Source organism: Zootoca vivipara, chromosome 4 (genome assembly GCF_965207765.1).
Source record: "Zootoca vivipara chromosome 4, rZooViv2.hap1.1, whole genome shotgun sequence".
Lineage (NCBI taxonomy): Eukaryota > Metazoa > Chordata > Lepidosauria > Squamata > Lacertidae > Zootoca > Zootoca vivipara.
This window is the reverse complement of record NC_142587.1, coordinates 36121535-36143743: the sequence shown is the minus strand read 5'-3', so window position 1 is coordinate 36143743 and position 22209 is coordinate 36121535. Positions and strand designations below refer to the sequence as shown.

Below are 22209 nucleotides of genomic sequence, written 5' to 3'. Positions count from 1 at the left end.
GTCTTCTCTTTGCAACCCCTCACATATGCCCCTCACACACTTTCCAATTTCTATTGAAACATACAAAAAAATGTTTTACCCACCAAGCGAAGAAAAAAGTTCCTGCACTATACACGATATACATCAGTAGTCTTCAACCCCTGGGCCACGGACCGGTAGCGGTCCGTGGATCAATTGGTACCGGGCCGCCTAAGGATCATTAAATACAATTAAATTAAAATTATTAAATCAAAACAATCTAAATAAGATATAAACAATAAACGCCCCCCCCCTCAGCGGGCCACAGTAAAATTATCAAACGTTGACTGGTCCGCGGTGATAAAAAGGTTGGGGAGCACTGATATACATGATCTACTAACAGCAAATTCACTTTCCTAGAACAATTGGGAGGTATGAGCAGGTATGGAGGCTGGGAGAGAACCCTAAGGTTTCTGGAAATGCAAATAACCTGGGGGGGGGAATTATCTGATTGTGAGGCAGGAGGACCCCCAAAACAACCCAATGAGGACTGAGCATTGTTAGTGAGCATGGGATACTGTTTTGCAGGGGAAGTACAGAAAACCAGGATGGTGGTAGTGGAATGGAGTATCCTGGCAAATGGCATAGCTGGGTAGCATTCTCAAGAAGAGCACAACGTTGTTGTTGTTTGCATGCAGGATCAGGAATAGTTTTTTTAAGGGCAGGACAAACTTGCAAGCCCCTTCTTACATGCTTACAGTGATCCAGTCCCATATAAACAGCCTCTTGAATCATGCAGGAAGCGTTTTTAAATTAATTTTAATTCCAAAATAGATTTTTCTGCGATTTCAAAATTACACCTAGCTGGGGTGTAAGTCCCTTTTTGAATAAATAACAATAAGCAACAACACCATGCTTCAGAGCAATTGGTATCCAACTCATACTCAAAGAGTACAGACACTGAAATTCAACAGACACTGCCTTGGTTCACCAGCTAAAACTTGCTGACAATTTTGTAACTTTTTGGTTGATCTGCCTGTCAATGTTTGGAATTTGCTTTATTCTGACAGACCAACACAGCTGCAAAGCTCTTATAAATAGACCAATTCATTTTAAAGCTTCGTTTTATTGGCTTTTTTTGGGGGGGGGTGTTCATTGCAAAACCATGAATTCTCAAACCAGTCAATTTCTCTTGCATTCTTCATAGTTGAAAGATAAAATACAGTAGCTAGGTGGCTTAAGTGTGTGTGTGTGTGTGTGTGTGTGTGTGTGTGTGTGTGTGTGTGTGTGTGTAATCTCTACCAACAGAAAGGGCTGCTATACTGTCCCTGGAATCAATGTTCCAGCTTAATAAGGCATTCGTCGTCGTCATCCCCCCTTTCTGCCTAGGCACAAAAAATTATGGGACTGGTGGGTCTTGAGAGAGCATATGCGGAAGCAGACATCTCTGCTTTTCAACTATACTGCACAAGCACACTATCTGTTCCAGAGAAGGCCCTCGCTCCAGAAAATCCAGCAAGGTCTGGGCAATCGGGTACAGGTAAATTATTTTTCATAAAATATCCTGGAGCATGATCTACAATTAAGCCTACTTTCCCCCTTCAAACCCCTTACCCCAAAGAAGCCTTTTGTTTGTTGGAAGAACACTCTGGTCCACATCCTTGTTTAAAGATAAAGAACCACAAGGAGAGAGAGCAGGAGCCTCGAAGTTGCCTAATAATAGCAAGCACCTGGGCAGCAGTCAGAGCAGGTGCAAAGGTCACCTGGCCATAGTCTTCCCCTTGTCATAGAATCATAGAGTTGGAAGGGACCATGAGGGTCATTCTAGTCCAACCTCCTGCAATGCAGGAATATGTAGCTGTCCCTTACGGGGACCACAGCTTGTGCAAGGCAACAAATGCACAGATTGCCTCTGTGCTTTAGAACAGTGCTTCTCGAACTACCTGATGTGGCAGAGCTGCAGGTGGCCTCTGAAGCATCCCGCCAAACCTGGTGGAGTCACCAGGTGGCTGTGGTGGAGTCACCAGGGATTAGCAGCTGATGTCTCACAGATGAACCCCCATCTGTGGACCACCACTTTGACTAGCCCTGCCCTAGTACCCTTTACAACCCACAGGCGTTTCACAGATAAGTGACATGAGTTTGCTCAAAGTATAGTATGACTGATTTATATTCCGCCATTTTAAGCCCAACGTCTGCCCAAGTAGACAGCCTTTGAGCAGCCAGTGGAGTTGTAGAAGGGAGATATGAATTGGCGACCCATAAATACAATACAATACAATACAATACAATACAATACAATACAATACAATACAATACAATACAATACAATACAATACAATACAATACAATACAATACAATACACAGGTGGGAAAGGTGGGAAAGCAGAGGGTGGAGGGGGCAGGAGAAACACTGGGAAAGTAAAAGAGAGAGAGATATCCTTCAAACTGGGCAGTTCATCAAAGGTTAAATAGTTCATCTAGCTACACATTCTTCAAGTGAACTTTCAGTTGCTCACAGAAGGTGAGGGTGCCTTAAGGGCAATCCTATGCATGTCAGCAGTGGCCAGAGGATTGGAGAAGATCAGTCTACATCCCAATCCCAAAGTAGGGCAGGGCCAAAGAATGCTCCAACTACCGCACAATTGCGCTCATTTCACACACTAGCAAAGTTATGCTTAAAATTCTACAAGGCAGGCTTAAGCAGTATGTGGACCGAGAACTCCCAGAAGTGCAAGCTGGATTTCAAAGGGGCAGAGGAACCAGAGACCAAATTGCAAACATGCGCTGGCTTATGGAGAAAGCTAGAGAGTTCCGGAAAAACATCTACTTCTGCTTCATTGACTACGCAAAAGCATTTGACTGTGTCGACCACAGCAAACTATGGCAAGTTCTTAAAGAAATGGGAGTGCTTGATTACCTCATCAGTCTCCTGAGAAATCTCTATGTGGGACAAGAAGCTACAGTTAGAACTGAATATGGAATAACTGATTGGTTCAAAATTGGGAAAGGAGTACAACAAGGTTGTATATTGTCTCCCTGCTTATTTAACTTATATGCAGAATTCATCATGCGAAAGGCTGGACTGGATGAATCCCAAGCCGGAATTAAGATTGCCGGAAGAAATATCAACAACCTCAGATATGCTGATGACACAACCTTGATGACAGAAAGTGAGGAGGAATTAAAGAACCTTTTAATGAGGGTGAAAGAGGAGAGTGCAAAAATATGGTCTGAAGCTCAACATCAAAAAAACCAAGATCATGGCCACTGGTCCCGTCACCTCCTGGTAAATAGAAAGGGAAGAAATGGAGGTAGTGAGAGATTTTACTTTCTTGGGTTCCATGATCACTGCAGATGGTGACAGCAGTCAAGAAATTAAAAGACACCTGCTTCTTGGGGGGAAAGCAATGACAAACCTAGACAGCATCTTAAAAAGCAGAGACATCACCTTGCCGACAAAGGTCCATATAGTTAAAGCTATGGTTTTCCCAGTAGTGATGTATGGAAGTGAGAGCTGGACCATAAAGAAGGCTGATCGCCAAAGAATTGATGCTTTTGAATTATGGTGCTGGAGGAGACTCTTGAGAGTCCCATGGATTGCAAGAAGATCAAACCTATCCATTCTGAAGGAAATCAGCCCTGAGTGCTCACTGGAAGGACAGATCGTGAAGCTGAGGCTCCAATACTTTGGCCACCTCATGAGAAGAGAAGACTCCCTGGAAAAGACTCTGATGCTGGGAAAGATTGAGGGCACAAGGAGAAGGGGATGACAGAGGACAAGATGGTTGGACAGTGTTCTCGAAGCTACCAACATGAGTTTGACCAAACTGCGGGAGGCAGTGGAAGACAAGAATGCCTGGTGTGCTCTGGTCTATGGGGTCACGAAGAGTCAGACACAACTAAACGACTAAACAACAACAACAACATGCATGTTTACTCAGAAGTAAGTCCTACCGACTTAAGCAGTGCTGAGTGTGCGTAGGATTGCACCGTACAATTTACTTAAGAAAAATAGGGTGCCTTAGCTGCCAGCAATTTGAGAAACGCTGCCATAGATATTACTGGTATACAACCCCACCCTCCTTTCCCCCTCCTACACTTAAAACCTATTAGTTTGCTTGGTTTACTTTTCAGTCCTCAGCTGGTTTTCTTAATGACATCAGCCTCCAGCATTTAAGGTCTGAAAGCACAAGTGGATCTTTTCCAATTCCCTTGGCTCCACAGTGAAAAGGGTTTTTTGCTGTATTGATCTTTTCTTCATGGCACTTTGCTGAGAAAAAACAACAACAGCCCTCTTAATTAGTGTGATTGTGTTGTATTCTACTTCGTGACCTACTTTTCTAAGACACAAGAACTTCAGTGAGCCTTTTTTCTTTTCTTTAAAAAAATTAAACCCTGAGCGTTAAAAGTTTTTTTAAAAAAATTATTTACACATTATCCTAAGTAATCAAGAGCAAAGGGAAAAGGAAGTATGAAAATAGCTTTAGGACTTAAAACGATCCAAGTTAAAATAAACAAGGAAGATTAGCGGCATTAAGAACACAATTATTTGTGAAGCTGGCTTTAGACAGTGTTCCTATAGTGGACGGATATGTGGAAATTACAGTGGCTACATTCATGCAATAACCTATTCACATACACTTATGAATTGAGCCCACATACTTTAATTATCTGGTTTATAAAGCAACTAAAGCTGACAAATTTAAAACTAAAAAATAAAGGCTTCCTGGATTAGGGCCACCATAGCATTCGGCAGGTCAAGGGTAGAGCAAGGAAAGCCCAGTTTCACTCCATGAAATCTTAATGTGTTATTACCGCAAGCAGACTTGCAGATATAAGCCCTTTTAAGTATTATGAATTCCGCCCTTGAGTTCACAATTTGTTTTTAATGTCTGCTGTTTCATTATGTTTTTATATATGCTGAAAGCTTCCCAGAGTGGCTGGGGTGGTATTATTATTATTATTATTATTATTATTATTATTATTATTATTATGCATAAAAAGGTGTGACAGGTGTGTTAAGAAACCTCTATATACTGAAGCAACAAGAATGTGGAGCGCAAACTTATGGCAACTGAGCAGCATGCTTAACACCCATAAAGGTAAAGGGTAAAGGGACCCCTGACAGTTAAGTCCAGTCGCGAACGACTCTGGGGTTGCGGAGCTCACCTCGCTTTACAGGCGAAGGGAGCCGGCGTTTGTCCGCTCCACAAACAGTGTTTCCAGGTCATGTGGCCAGCATGACTAAGCCGCTTCTGGCACAATGGAACACTGACACCAGAGCAGTGCATGGAAACCCCATTTACCTTTCCGCTATTTACCTATTTATCTACTTGCACTTTTACGTGCTTTCGAACTCCTAGGTTAGCAGGAGCTGGGACCGAGCAACGGGAGCTCACCCCGTCGCGGGGATTTGAACCGCCGAACTTTTGATCGGCAAGCCCAAGGCTCAGTGCTTTAGACCACAGCGCCACCCGTGTTCCGCTTAACACCCATAAAGGTTAAGGTAAAGGGACCCCTGACCATTAGGTCCAGTCGTGACCGACTCTGGGGTTGCGGCACTCATCTCACGTTATTGGCCGAGGGAGCCAGCATACAGCTTCCAGGTCATGTGGCCAGCTTGACAAAGCCGCTTCTGGCGAACCAGAGCAGCACACGGAAATGCCATTTACCTTCCCGCAGGAACGGTACCTATTTATCTACTTGCACTTTTACGTGCTTTCGACCTGCTAGGTTGGCAGGAGCTGGGACCAAACAACGGGAGCTCACCCCGTCACAGGGATTTGAACCGCCGACCTTCTGATCGGCAAGCCCTAGGCTTTGTGGTTTAACCCAAAGTGCCACCCGCGTCCCTACTTCTCTGCACCCATACTTCTCTGCAAATGTTCCCTAGGCCATCTCCCCCTTACTTTTGAGTTTTGAAACTTGGGGTGGGGGTGGGGTGGCAATGAAAAACAGCCCAATAGAGTACTTGAAAGGGAGAACTGCCATGGATTCAGGTAGAAGTCAAGGGAGAAACAGGTCCCTGTGCATATCAAATTAAGAAGAAAATGGCCTTTATGGGAATATGTACTTGTCAACATACTTGTCACCCAAGGAGAACAAAATATGTTTTATGAGAAATTATTTTGTTCTATTAAGTCAGTCAATAGGTTTGATTGGCTTCCTTCATCAACCCATGCAGCTTTATGGTGTGATATTACAGGCTGGCTGAATTTCCCCCTTTCTCTTTATGCTTGACTAGCTGATTACTTCTATGACAATTCCCTGATTGCTCTACTTTGTATTGTATATTTGTGGGTTGTATACTTGCAGAGATTCATGGGTTGAATATTTGTGGGAGTTTTTCTGTTCTTTATTTGTTGATGTAAGCAAATGTGTAGGTGTTTATGCCCCAAGTTTTATTGTTTCTTGGCTTATTTTTGTTTGATATGGAAAGGCTTAATAAACTGCTCTTCAAACTTTTTTTAAAAAATGAACAAATCACACACATGCACCAATTTTAAGTCCTTGTCTTTTAGAGTGCACCACACCTCGATAACTCTCCTTGGAAAACATATCAATCATATATTGAGCTCAAAGTGTAGTGGGATGTCGGCTGGATCTGCAATTATTCCATTTCAGGTGTACATAATGGTGTCTGATATAACCATTTTACTTCTTTTCACAACTTCCAAAAGCCTCCCACTTTGGGCACCAATCCTCCATCCTTCCTTTCACTACATTATCATTTGTTTTCCTTCTCTCCTACAGGTTCTATCATCGCAGCAGCTTCTGAAACAGCCAACGTAAACCCACTAAAGAACACACATACACCCTGCTCAAGGGAATACCACAATCATGCGATCTTTTTTCCTCAGAACTGAGAGCCTGTCAGGTTCATATTAGACTTCAATGCATTTGTTAATGGATCCAGTTAAAAATTAAAGCATCATGTCTCCTTCAAAATAAGGAAACGCAGGGCAGCTGTAACCAAAACGCAAAGCAAATGTCAAGCAGAAAGCAAGCGCTTAACTCTTATTATCTTTTCATTGTTAGCAATAAATGGAATATCATTATGAGTCGCACCAAATTGCAAAGCCTGCTCCAGTCTTCACCATCTCATCTTGTGCCAAGAAAGCACAGCATACAATAATATAATTTATCAATAATGTTACTATGTAAGCACAGCTTTAAAAAATATTCTGCTAACCCATATGTCATACAGCATTTGGGACGACTAGAAACATTTAACCCATATGTACAGGCACAGTTAATATCAACTGCCCTTGATATCCTCAATCTGCCATGCAGCCTTGAGGAATCTTGTGCGTCTTTTATGACAGCTGCAGAGTAAGGGGAGGGCATAAAGATGCAGCTGTCCTCTTTGCCTTTAAACTGAACTGTGTCACCTGTTAATTAGCACGGCGGGTGGCAGACATGCTCTGGGCAAAGGGATCAAGAACTAGGTAATCAGATGGATTGATCTCTGAACTGAGCCTCTCATTACGGAGTGCAAAATATACAGGAGAATTGCAGGTGGGCAGAGGAAGAGGAGTGGGAAACAAACAAACCAGGGTTTCCTGCATCCAGATTTTTATGCAATGCATGCCCATGCAAAAGGTATTCTCCACTCCCTTCTGCAGTGCACAACTCTTGCTCTACCCATAAAAAGACTCAGTAGAGGCTTGGTGAGTGGTGCAGGAGATAACATGGACCCAGATTCCTATTGCCTAAACAGACACCATTAAGTGTTGGACTTTTTGTCTCAATCTCTCACGCAGATTCATTTTTTAAAAAATAAGGCAATTTCTGGCAAAAGAGTCACAATAATGGAACCTGGCGGTTTGAATTGGGCGAGTATTTCACAGTTGCGACACTACCACTGAAGAGACGCAAATCTCTTATGCTTACTTGCCAGATATTCCACAATGGCACCAACAGCAAGATGACCAACATCTCAATTCCTGGGCAGGCTTATATGGGAGCAAGCAGTCCCTAAGATGACCCGGCCCTAAGCTATTTAAGGCTTTATAGGCTAGAACCAACACATCAAAGCCAGCAGAGCTGAAATAAGACCCAAGTAATAAGCTCTGACCTGCAACAACTATAGATAAACATCTGGCCACCATATTTTGGACCGACTGGAGCTTTTAGGCTGTGTTCAAAGGGACGCAGGTGGCACTGTGGGTTAAACCACAGAGCCTAGGCCTTGTTGATCAGAAGGTCAGTGGTTCGAATCCCTGCGATGGGGTGAGCTCCCGTTGCTTGGTCCCAGCTCCTGCCAACCTAGCAGTTCGAAAGCACGTTAAAGTGCAAGTAGATAAATAGGTACCGCTCCAAGCGGGAAGGTAAACGGCGTTTCTGTGTGCTGCTCTGGTTCGCCAGAAGCGGCTTTGTCATGCTGGCCACATGACCTGGAAGCTGTACGTCGGCTCCCTCGGCCAATGACGCGAGATGAGTGTCGCAACCCCAGAGTCGGTCACGACTGGACCTAATGGTCAGGGGTCCCTTTACCTTTAATAAGCTCTGACTTGCAACAGCTATAGACAAACATCTGGCCGCCATATTTTGGAGTGACAAGCTTTTAGGCTGTGTTCAAATGGTAGCCCTACTCAGACTTCATTGCAACAATAAAGTCTGGAAGTAACCAAAGAATGAGTGATTGAAGCCAAATTTGCCTTCTTTAATAAGTGGGGGCCCTCATTTTTAGAACAGTGCAGCAGGTGAATCCCAATGCATGTGAAAGGCATTGCACAATCCTCTAGTGCAGCTGCTCCCAATTGCACAACATCAACTCTCAAACTTCTTGTGATGACATTGCATTGGATCTCACTGGTTCATGGAAGATGGAAGCGTTTTTCACAAATAAACTGGCATGATGACTTGTTTTTCTCATTACAGAGGGGGTTAGTGTGATACCGGTATTTGATCTCCAAATGAGGCCGCTCTTCATGTGTAGTCAGTCACCTTCAGTGGTTAAGCAAAGTGCCACTGGAGATAAGACCTTTCGGTGATCAAACTCCATTTATGGAATGCTTTCTTCAGACATGTAAGAGAGACACTCCAAGTTATCAATATACAGGCACCAAGTTAAAGTCTTCTAATTATTGGTTCACTGTCTGCTTTTCTTTTCCATTTTGAACATCTTACTGCTTCTGTTGCTAATCTATGACTTTTATTATGTCAGTTTATTGTTTTTATTATGTTACCCATTTTATTGCTTTTTGTCTGCTGCTGATGTTTTTCTGTATCATCATCATCATCTTATTATATTTATTGTTTTAGAATGGTTGTTTAATCTTTTTTTAAAGGTCAAAAGGAAGCATGCACAATTAAAATAAATAAATATTACTCGTCCAACAACTTTTAGAAGTGAACTTGAATTGAGGTGGCTTTTTGTTTTTAAGAAAATGGAGTTTTCTTAAGGTGAGTAAACATCCAAAGGATAAAAATTCGGAAAATATACATAATTTTCATCCAAAGAGCATATCACCAGGGTTAAAAATACAATCAATAAATAAGCATTCCCTGCTACAGGATGACTTAGAAAATGAAGTCCTGTGTACAAGTCTATAGTGTCATTTAAAGGGTACAGATTCCAAAATGGCACCTGTTTGGGATTCTGCAACTTTGACTCTCCACCTACTGAAGTGATTCTGAGCTCACTGATTCAGCAGTGCTGCAGAGTTCAGGTACTCTGACTTGAGGGCCATGCGTGTTCATTTTTATAAATGTCGTGCTAACTTGTTATTCAAGAGAATCATTTGCCATGTGACTCAGTCCTGGATCAGTGCTGTGAAAGTAGCATACTGTATAGTAAACTAGCAAAATAGGGGGAAGTTGTATGAACCTGGATAGCTTTCACAAGGGTTATTTTATTAATGTTTAATAATCCACTTTGAACTGAGAAAGAGAACACAAATGCAAATTATCTCTCCATTATCTCTCTGTAACACGGTAAACAGCAATCTTCCATATGTCATATATTATAAATTTCTCTAGGCATCTTCTGATCAAAGCAATTTAGAATATTATCCTTCCCCACCCCACCCCATTTATTGTACCAGAACATGGTATTTATCAAATTATACAAATCAATCTGTTTTTTAACAAGGCATTTAACTGAAGAAAAAGAAAGCGTAAGCTAATTTAGGCCTCAGTTGAATTAGCTTGTTAACGCAGGAAAATCCTACTTAATGTTATGGTCTAAAGGCAGATTTGACATAGGAAAGCAACAAACATCGACATCTGGTTGATGCATAGGGGATCCAGGAACCATAACTTCACTTGAATTGTGATATTTCCTAGGCACCATGAAAAACATGTTTCCTATTTATTTTCTGGAGTACTCCTTATGAGAGGTTTGAAGCTGGTTTATTTTTACCATAGTTTGTTGCTTCATATGAAAACAAGAAGCAATGGTTAAGCAAAAACAGAAACGAAAGCTTCTTAACTCCGCTCAGCTGCAAGAGGAGGAGCGAGAAGCATGTGAGTAGTAAGAAAGTTACTGTGACAATTATTTAAGACCAACCATGCTGCAGGAGATGCAAGAGAAGAACATTTATTGGTGGAATATTTGTGATTATCCCAACAATATAACTATTCACCTCCACTAGTCTTGCCACTTAAAAACAATTAAGGTGGCTTCTGTTTTTCTAATAATCTCAGAAATGGCAATTGTTATAATCTAGCATTTGTAAAACACTTAGATAAGGAATCAAAATGCTATGTTTCATTTATTATGGAATAGATGTAGAAATTACTTTATTTCAGATAGATATCCAGTTCTTTAATTGTTTGAATTACCTGGTCGTGAGACCTCTGAGCTGTTGAAAACTGCTTCTTGCAGGCTGCTGAGAAGAGGTTGGGGGTGTGAGCTACCATGGAGATCTCTACATTCGACAATGGAGAAATCTAGAATGAGAGGATGCCATGGTTAATGAGATCAAGTTTGTACAGAAAGATAAGACCATGCATGTCCCCTGCTCCAGTTTATTACCCATTACCAACATCATGTGATTGCCTAAGGGATAACCTAGTACATTCATATGTTCTGCTAAACAGAGGCATCATGGCTACTGGTATGTAAACACTTGAACACAGAGAAGTTGTGAGACACGCCCAATCACTCTGGTCCCTTTCTTATGTGTAGAAGCTGTTGGAGAACAGCTGAGCTCCACATCACCTGGGGAAAGCTGAGAAGTATGGCATACTCCTTCGGAGTCCTGGCTGGGATACCTCCCTACACCAGCGTTACTTCTCCAGGAAACTAAGACAATACTAGAGTGGACAGAAACTACAGTGTGGGTACCTCTGATGTAGCCCAGGGTCATAGCTGCCAAGTTATCCCTTTTTTAAAGGGATTTTCCCTTATGCTGAATAGGCTTCCTCGTGAGAAAAGGGAAAACTTGGCAGCTATGCCCAGGGTGCAGGCGCTCCATAGCTCATATCTAAGAGGAAAATGACACAGCTCAATATTACAGGATATGCTTTCTATCCAAAAAGTCCCTACATTAAATCCACAGGCTTTCCAATTGAGAGAAACGAATGTAGCAAATTTAGGAATAATCTGTACCCAAGTCCTGCTGGGAGTGGAAAGTTCTGGAATTGATAGATCGGTGATCTGATATTATATAATAATATATTATATATTATCAGATAATATATTAAGACCAGGTGTAGTCAGAGAACAAATAATGCAGCCATTTGCTGAACATAGCTGCCAAGTTATCCCTTTTTTAAAAGGGAAATTCCCTTATGCTGAATAGGCTTCCTCGTGAGAAAAGTGAAAACTTGGCAGCTATGTTGCTGAAGCTAAGCAGGTCTGGGGTCTAATCAGTGTCTGGATGGGGAACCACACCAAACCCCATGTATACTGCCTTGAGTTCCATGAAGACAGAAAGGTGGGCTTCGAATGTAGCCATAACTCTCCAGCCGTTTTTCCACACTAATCTTAAATGATTTTATTTTAATGGAAGGGTTTGCTGAAAGTGCCTTAAAGTCACATGTGCAGAAGCCTTGCAGTACAATCCTATGCCTGCCTGCAAGAAAGTTGAGTCCCACTGAATTTAATGGGGCTCACTTCCAAGTGTGCACCGAGGCATAAAAAATAAGTTCACATCTCAGAGTAAATACTATGAATAAGTCAGTCTCTATTACTTTTTTATTTTTACAGCATGTTATCTTTTTAAAAAGTTATTAAAAACAACAAAAAATACAAATATATATAACTGTTGGATGCAGCTGTGATATCTAACAGGTATTGTATGGTTGTACATTTAATTGTCTGAAAAAAGCTTGCATCTAATGGGAAATTACCATAAATTATTGTTATTTAAATTGCTTTAAAAATAAATAATCATTTTGAATTAAGTTCCACTCCACATTACACTATGCATGTGCATTATTACAGTAAAATGTGGTAGAGTATCCCTGGTAGGCATGTGTGAGGCTGAGGAAGTTGAAAAGGAAACAAAAAGCCAGAGAACCAGGAAATTACCTGTAGCAATTGGCTATTTCTTTCTACCCCTTTTATATCTACACCTTCCTTTTTAAAGATTCCTTTCCCACTCCCCCTTGACTTTCCATTCTCCTCTTTTAACAAGTCAGTGTTCTGTGAACAGCTGAGCACGTGTGGAACTCATTGGAGTGTTTTTGGTTTATTCTGCCCCCTCCCCCTTGAAGACTTTCCCCACTTCTGCAAACCTCAGTGTTTCTCAGCATCTGCTGAGACCTCCCTTTTTGTCCATTTTGGTTCCATAAGTGTGAGCATTCTTGGAGGCAACAACAAAGCAACAACTCCTTCACATAAGTAGAACATCATTAACCGTTTATATTTCCTTCCATTGCCAAATGAAAAAAAACCATAATTGCCGTTCTGGAAACACTTCAAATGTACTAGATAATACAACAAATCATGAAGATGTCTTATGATCCTACAAACCTAGGAGCTGATTCATGGCACGCAGAAGTAGTTATTAGGGAATAAGGTAGCAATCAGATGGGTGGGTAGAGAGCATCTTCTACAGGCTGCCCATCCCTGGAAGGGAAGGGCCCTCAGAACATTAACCACCAGCACAGGTGATTTAATGCTAACTGGGACCTTTTCAGTTTAGTGGGAGAGAAACACACACACACACACACACACACTCCTACCTATATGGGGATGTAGATTTCAGTTCCTAAAAACAGGGAGAGGTGTGCCAATTTGCAAAATTCATAAAACAAATGTTTTGTATTCTTTCGAAATGATGAACAGCTTTAATATTCACAAATGTTCCCCAAAGGATAACCTCCAGTTCTTCCATGAATATCACAGTCCGTAGCAAACGGCAGCGTTTTCATCTATAAACATGCCGTGAAGCTGAAAAAAATTGAGGCCACGATGTTTTCCAAAAGAAGAAGAAAGAAAGATGTTTTGAGGCCAGAAGACAGGCACACAAAGAGATCTGTGAGCAAAGCACTACACAGCTGCATTGTGATTTTCCATCCAAGAACACATGGCATTGCGATGGCTGCTTCCAATAACCATCTACAAACTCATTACCAACCAGGATAAAATCTGCACAGTATCTGTACCAGTTTCCATTCACACTGCATTTTCCCGCTAAATCTGACAGGCTAAATATTACCTCAGAGAGAAATGTATTGGCGACTTGACACCTTTGCTCCAGCAGCAGCCTATCCCATCCTGTCTGGATAACTCCAACAACAGCCAGAGGCCAGAAACAAATGTGTGCTACCCTACCATCTGACGCGCCTTCTTTTTCTCCAGTTACTTTACCAGATATGAAATCACCTGTTCCCTTGATCTTGTTCCCACTTTTTTTTAAAAATAAATAAATCTATTGGCCCATCGATTCTCCCTTCTGTACTGCACACACTTTCTTCCAGTTCCTTCCCTTTAAGTCAGTGCTCTTTTATTAAAAAAATAATAATGATACCACCTCTCTTCTTTTTTGGGGGAAGGGGCAGCTATTGACCTTTTTATTCTTTTTGCATGCCTTATTTCTACCAGTTCTGTTCTTGCAATCTGTTTTCCCCCACCCCTCCTGTTTTAATTCAAATGAGAATCCTTTGTTAATTTCAATTATATCCTTGTAGCTGAATCATAGGGTGTTTTATCTGTGCTTCTTAGAGGATGACTCGGCCTTTGGCACAGCCTTTATACTTATGCTCTTTATACTTATTCCTTTTTTTAGCTTTTCAGTTATTGTTTTATCATTGAACTGATTTCGTTTTTGAATCTTACTTCAATAGGAATTACTTATGGAGCAGCAACAAGCCCCCTTCCCCTTGCGTTCTTCTTATGGCCCCCGTTATCTGTTTATCATTGCCACCTTGATGGAGATGCTACAACTCTACTGTTTTTTTTATAATTCTCCTTCTCTTACCCTCACCTCTGCTTCTTTCTCTGCTGTGTGGGTGAAAGACCACTTTCTCGAAGTAATTACACAAAGCTTCTGTTGACATTCCTGCTTTTCAGTCTTTTCCCAACATCACCTCTTTCTTTTTCTGTTTCTAATAATGTTGCTGTTTGCAACAGATCCCTGTGGGAAGCCTACAGGAAAGACCTGAGCACATCAGCACACTCTCCTCCCGTGCTTTCCAGCAGCTGGTATTCAGAAGCTTACTGTCTCCAACTATATGTAGACGAAATGTAGTCATCATGGTTTGTTGTTGTTGTTTAGTCGTTTAGTCGTGTCCGACTCTTTGTGACCCCATGGACCAGAGCACGCCACGCACTCCTGTCTTCCACTGCCTCCCGCAGTTTGGTTTGGGAACACTGTCCAACCATCTCGTCCTCTGTTGTCCCCTTCTCCTTGTGCCCTCCATCTTTCCCAACATCAGGGTCTTTTCCAGGGAGTCTTCTCTTCTCATGAGATAGCCATAGTATTGGAGCCTCAGCTTCAGGGCCTGTCCTTCCAGTGAGCACTCAGGGCTGATTTCCTTAAGAATGGATAGGTTTGATCTTCTTGCAGTCCATGGGACTCTCAAGAATCTCCTCCAGCACCATAATTCAAAAGCATCAATCCTTTGGCGATCAGCCTTCTTTATGGGTCCAGCTCTCACATCCATACATCACTACTGGGAAAACCATAGCTTTAACTATACGGACCTTTGTTGGTACAGTGATGTCTCTGCTTTTGGAGATGTTGTCTAGGTTTGTCATTGCTTTTCTCCCAAGAAGCAGGCGTCTTTTAATTTCGTGACTGCTGTCACCATCTGCAGTGATCAAGGAGCCCAGGAAAGTAAAATCTCTCACTGCCTCCATTTCTTCCCCTTCTATTTGCCAGGAGGTGATGGGACCAGTGGCCACGATCCTGGTATTTTTGATGTTGAGCTTCAGACCATATTTTGCGCTCTCCTCTTTCACCCTCATTAAAAGGTTCTTTAATTTCTCCTCACTTTCTGCCATCAAGGTTGTGTCATCTGCCTATCTGAGGTTGTTGATATTTCTTCCGGCAATCTTAATTCCGGCTTGGGATTCATCTAGTCCAGCCTTTCGCATGATGAATTCTGCATATAAATTAAATAAGCAGGGAGACAATATACAACCTTGTCGTACTCCTTTCCCAGTTTTGAACCATGGACAAAACTCCATGGACTCCATGAAACTCCATGGACAAAGACAACAGTCATCATGGTTAGCATCCTCCATTAAAGGGGCTGTGGTCTAAACCACGAGCCTCTTGGGTTTGCCAATCAGAAGGTCAGAGGTACGAATCCCCACAACGAGGTGAGCTCCCATTGCTCTGTTCCAGCTCCTGCTAACCTAGCATTTTGAAAGCATGCCAGTGCAAGTAGATAAATAGGTACCACTGCAGCCAGAAGATAAATGGCATTTCCGTGCACTTAGGTCTCTGTCACAGTGTTCCGTTGTGCCAGAAGCAGTTTAGTCATGCTGGCCACACGATCTAGAAAGCTGTCTGTGGACAAACGCCGGCTCCCTTGGCCTGAAAGTGAGATGAGTGCTGCAACCCCATAGTCACCTTTGACTGGACTTAACTGCCCAGGGGTCTTTTACCTTAACTTTTTTATCCTCCATTAATCTATCTAACCCTCTTTTACAGTCATCTTAGTTGGTGGGCATCAATACATATTATGGCAGCACATTCCACAGTTGAACTACGCATTGTGAGAATTTTGTTCTTTTGCCTGCCTTGAAGCTTCCAACATTAAACATCGCTTGAAAGCCCCAAGTTCTAGAGAAGGAGAAGTTTCTCTCTATCTTCTTCCCCTGCCACCATGCTGATTCCTATACCGGTACTTATCTATCAAGTCCTGCCTTGCTCACCATTTTTCTAAACTAAAAAATAAATAAAAGTGCCCAAACCTTTCCTCACAGAGAAGCTCCAGCCCCTCAATAATTTTGATGGTCCTTTACAGACCGTTCTACAACAGACATTTTGAGGTGTGGATACCAGAATTGCACACAGTACTCACCAAGATTTGTAGAATAACAATATGCTATTGGCACTCCCCTTGTAATGATTCCTAGAACAGAATTTGCTTTTTTTTTTTTCACAGCAGCGACACAATGGATCAACATCATCTTCAAGTAGACATACTACAACCCTCATACCTAGTCAATCACTGCCAGTTCAGACCCCATGAGTGTATACTGTGGATTTTTCTTGCCTCAACATACCACACTTTACACTTGCCCTGGACAATTTGCTATTATCAGCAAACTCACTGTCTTCTGGGCACCAGGTAGTACAGGCTCCGACAATAAAAAGCCTAGTTTTGAAGCCAGTGGCTTGCTGCCATAGGCCCAAGCCAGCAGTATATATACCAGTAGATAGCAATGTTTGGAGGAAAATGCCAAGTGGGCACACCAACGTAGGCATCACCACTGGGGCACATGGACCCCAAGCACGCAGAGTGCTGACACCAGACCTGGAGCAGAGGAAGCACCTGTTTTATTGAGAGATTGCCCAAGATTTGCTCACACTTGCTTTTTAGAGAGCCATACAGATCAGGATAAAATAATGTACAGTATATATTTACAGCAACAAATGCAGCCTAGTTTGTTTCTTGATACTCAGCTCACAGTTGTGAAAATATGTAGAGAATTCACACAGACAGTGCACATGCAATATTGAAGGGGGAAATTAATGTGCTCATGAATATTACATAAATGCGCCATTCTCTGCCCTTTCTTATTCTAGTCTTCTTTTCTTCCTCATTGGATGCAGACAATATCCACAGTAATTATAGAAACTCGATCCCATCTGCTAACCAAGCTGGCAGAAGTCTGGTGACCGACTGATTTCCATGAACTTAAGTGCACCTATTTCTGCAGAGGACTACACTGTAAGTAAGAAAGAAAAAGTCTATAAAACTAAGAGATGGTGTGTACCAAGCAACCCACAGGTATTTTTGGTAGGCTCAGCAGCAGTATATAGAGAGAAAGAGGATCACATTTTTAAAAATTTATTTATTCATTCATTTTTATAGCTAATATTTTCTCTCTCTCTCAAGGACATAAAGCAGTTTGCCACAGCAACACCCTCCCATCAGATAAACTACATAACTTTTAGAAGACATCTGAAGGCATAGGTAAAGGGACCCCTGACCATTAGGTCCAGTCGTGACCAGCTCTGGGGTTGCGGTGCTCATCTCGCGTTATTGGCCGAGGGAGCCGGTGTACAGCTTCTGGGTCATGTGGCCAGCATGACAAAGCCGCTTCTGGCGAACCAGAGCAGCACACAGAAACGCTGTTTACCTTCCCGCTGTATCGGTACCCATTTATCTACTTGCACTTTGACGTGCTTCCGAACTGCTAGGTGGGCAGGAGCTGGGACTGAGCAACGGGAGCTCACCCTGTTGCAGGGATTCGAACCGCCAACCTTCTGATCGGCAAGCCCTAGGCTCTGTGGTTTAACCCACAGTGCCACCCGCGTCTGAAGGCAGCCCTGTATATAGAAGTTTTATTATGTTTTTATATTTGTTGGAAGCTACCCAGAGTGGCTGGGGCAACCAGGTCAGATGGGGGTGGGTGGGTTTACAAATAAAAAATGTATTATTACTAGTAAAGAAACTTTCATACCCCACAATGAATAAATAAAAACAATATTCTATTAAACACGCACAGTAGAAATGCAATAAGGGAAAAGGCTGTAGCTCAGTTGCACAGCAGAAGGCCCCAAGTTCTATCTCCAGCATCACCAGGGCTGGGAATGTCTCTTGCCTGAAGCCCTGGACAGCCTCTGTCAGTCAGTGCTCAGCTAGATGGACCAATGATCTGACTTGGTATAAGGCAGCTCCCACTGTGTCATCCTATATGTCAATCAAGCAATCTGAAACCAAATCAGTACAAATAATGGAAAGGTTTTGCTCCAGTTTCAGATACATTACCAACGCAGGACGTTTGAGAGGAGGGGGTTATAGTATGGAGAGAGAGAGAGAGAGAGAGAGAGAGAGAGAGAGAGAGAGAGAGATTATGAGCTCTACAGCATCAGGGGCATTGCGGAAGTTCTTATGGGAACAGCACATAGCTTAGCTTTAGTGAATCCCCATAATATGGTACCCCCATGAGCAGAAGTAGCCACAATAGGAAAGCTAGGAAAGCAGGGAGGCCATAATAAATGGTACATAGAAAGCTGACTTTCTCATAAAGGAAGTAAAGAATTAGTAATGTAGACCAGGCATAGGCAAACTCGGCCCTCCAGATGTTTTGGGACTACAACTCCCATCACCCCTAGCTAACAGGACCAGTGGTCAGGGATGATGGGAGTTGTAGTCCCAAAACATCTGGAGGGTTGAGTTTGCCTGTGCTTGATATAGACAGTAAAAGCAAAGAGGGAAGGGCACAGATAACAAACAAACAAACAAGGGCTGCAAATGGTAGAACATTTGTTTTGCATGCAATGGACCCTGGTTTGATCCCTGGCATGCCCAGCTAAGGCTAGAGATGTCCCTTGTCTTAAGCCCTGGAGAAAAACTGCCAGTTATATAGATACTGTAATACAGATCTGGTGTAAGACAGCTTCTTATGTCCCTATGGAATGCAAGAAAAACAATTTCTCATAGATGACCCTTCCTCTGACTATCTGCTCATGGCCTGTTCTTGGGAAGGATAAATCACTAGGTTGGCTGGACAACTGAGGCAACAGCAAGTTCACAACCATACTGTGTGGAAATAAGTCAAATGTAATTGGAACACCTACTACGTGGTATGTTCCTCTGTTATCGAACCTCTTACTGTCATGAGTGCTTGGCATATGCCCAATATACAGCATCTTTTTAAAAACACCTATCAGTCAATCATGTTTCGAGAACGAATTAAAAATAACTTGTATCCATACCAGGATAGGCAAGATTAAGCAAGCCATTGGGGGAGGGGGGGCGAGGAAACATACCCATAAGATTAAACTGGGATGGCTTTCTGAGAGTGAGAGAGGCAGCAGGATGCAATGCCCACACAATGAGGATAGGGGTAAATAAAGTGAATTGCATCCGAAAGCAAACACTGACATCTGATATCTAGTGTAACATGCTCTCTGCGGCTACCACTGACAGCTGCATCTAGAAACAGCTGTTAACTTCTGAGTGGTTTTTAAAGGGCATCCCTACAAGGAGCACACCAGTTAGTGAAACTCTGAAGTCATAAGGCTCAGATAATGGCTGCGAGGTCAGGCACTTAGGAGACAATTGCAATCAAGCGATCAGACCTTAAGAAAGGCACTTTGTGCTCTTGGTACCACCTGGGATCCTAGGAATGAATAGCACTCTCCTGATCTAAATTCTGATTTGGAAAGATCAAATCACATTATTATCTGGATGCATGATAGCGTAAAAAGATCTGCAAAGCATAGTTGTCCCTTGAATGCAGGCATGGCATACAAATCACACACGCCAGTAGTTGCTGAATCAGGAAAATGGATCAGAAGCTGAATTAAAATGTCTTCTTGGCTATTTATTGCTGCTCTCCATTTCATGTCAGCTTCCTAGAATCCATCCAGCACAAGCCTGAAAGGATAATGAGTTTCTGAACACAAACTCTAATGGGGCACGTTGCATCAAAGCTTTCAGCAATTGCCTGGATGCTGCTTCCCAGCAGTACTAAACAACTTAAATATAATTAGCTGGGAGCCCTATGGGCTACATTTCCCCGCGGAATACCTCTTACACTAATCCATTTATCAGGCTGACAGATGACTGAATCATTGGTAATAGGGGCCCTATTCCATTAATACTGCTGTAGTCAAAAATGCCTGCTTGCCATTATTATTATTTTTAAAAACAATTGCATCATTGAGAGCAGGTAAACAGAAAGGAAAGGGAATACACACACCCACTCACACCCCTATCTTTTTTCATTGATAGCATAGCTTGTCAGGAACAGAACTATTCTGGATATTCCAACCAGAAAACAATTGCTTGCTTAATATATACTAATGTATGGCTGCCATACATCCGGAAAATATCTCGGACATAATAGTGTCTGGGCGGAATTGTCAAAAATCAGTTTAAAAGTCTGGGGAAATCCGTGTGTGTGGCAGGCCAAAACTAATTTCAGCTCAACAACTTTGCCCAAAATGAAATCTCAACAACAACTTTGCCAAAAAATGCTCAACAACTTTTGCTTCAGGATTTTCACTTTTTGAAATATGGTAACCGTAACTAATGATTTACACAAAACAAATAACCAACCAGACGAATCCATTCTATGTGTATAGTGCAGAAAATAAATCCTGGGTGTTTAATACCATGGTCAATAAGATCATGTGGGTGCAGGACTTTTTATGTGCAGAAAAAAATGGACCACTAGGCATAGTTAGTTCACTTCTTTTGCTGGAACCATTACATGCAGGTTAGAAAGCCATCTTGCCCTTGGCAGCATGTAACTATTAACATAATGATGTATTGTTCACCATGGATATGTCTGCTAGGTCTGTGGCAAACTCTACAAAGGAATCAAGTGGCAGGCGGGGAGGTGGAGTTATGTAACACCTATTATCAGACAACAGTGTATATTTGGCCTTGATAGTGGTGAGTTATTTGGGGGGGGGGAATGGAATGCGTTTTACACTAAAAGCTTTATTACTTATCGCTAACTTTGTTCTAGCCACAAGCCCAATGAAAGGAAGTGCTATTACTCAGTTTCAGTGCTGTTACGGAAGCTTTTCCAATTGTACATCAACGAAAAATATCACCTGAATTAAAGGAGAACCTCTGGCTGGCCCGGCCTCCAGGAGATTCTAATTTCAGCCACACATAAACCATTATGATGTTATGGCCAGTCCATACAGGGGTTTTCTCTTAGCCGCTTATTCCATTGTATTGCACACAATCATGTGGAGAGCACTATGGAGTGATCTATCAACATGTGAATTCACTCGATAATGGAAATAGCTACCAATATATCCATGTGCTTCAGTTCAAGCAGCACTTTTCCTTTTCTGATGCCATACCTAGGAACTGTTGGGACGGGTGGCATGATGGGGAAATTGCCTTACGTGAACAGGCCCCGAGTTAATTCAAAGACGAGATGGGCCAGAAAACTGGTTTCAAACAGATTTAAGACAACAACCAGAACTGAACCTGAACCACTGGCAGTATGTTTCCTATGGAATATAAACCAGAGTGGCAGCAAAATAAGGCCTACATAGGTGTACCACGCTGTATTAATAGAAACGGAGACCGAAAGAGTATTTCCTTTGTGGTTTAACCTTGAGTTCAATTCACGTTCAATATAGCATAGTTAAAAATAACGACACAGATGGGTTCCATGGATATGGCTCGATTCCTTTTTCCAACAGGTTAGAAAGAATTTTCATATAACTCATGTCACATGCTGGCTGGGTGCCTTCGTATTTGAGGGTAGGAATAGAAAAACGTGGGGAAAGAGAACTTTATCCTAAACAAGAAAGTGCAATAGGGCATGGTAGGTTAGATAAATGTATTCACGGGGGCTGGGGCTGGGGGTGAGGGTGGGAACACTTATCCACAATGTGTGTGTGCTTAGAGAAAGTCATTTTCTTCACAGGCAGGGGTACACAGTTCCCTTCCCCCATATCCTGTGTAAGGGTAGATCATGTGTTATTTCTGCAAGGTATGGAAAGGGTCAGAAACTGGAGGAGTCTCGCCCAATGTTCAGAAAGGACTGTTTCTTACTTGCCCAAAAACTACAATGGAAATTTGGCCTCCAGGTCATGGATTTGTGTGGTGCTGAGTGTCCTGTTTTCCAGAAGGCTGGGAGCACTCTCTTCTGAAAAGTGGATTTGTCGATTTCTGTCCACAGACTAAGTGACCGCA

At 42.2% G+C, this 22209-nt stretch overlaps 1 protein-coding gene across 4 annotated transcripts in view; it reads right to left on the bottom strand.

The window, feature by feature from the left end:
• Window positions 1–22209, bottom strand: part of TBL1X (transducin beta like 1 X-linked) — a 132165-nt gene that overhangs the window by 38219 nt on the left and 71737 nt on the right. For 2 of the 4 annotated variants that reach the window (XM_035115968.3, XM_060273485.2), the window contains one exon: window positions 10750–10857. The exons of 1 other annotated variant lie outside the window; for it this stretch is intronic. The gene's annotated coding sequence lies outside the window, so the exon portion shown is untranslated. Of the gene's footprint in view, window positions 1–83; window positions 190–10749; window positions 10858–22209 lie in introns of all 4 variants that reach the window. One more of the 4 variants, XM_088667708.1, reaches the window with a different exon arrangement.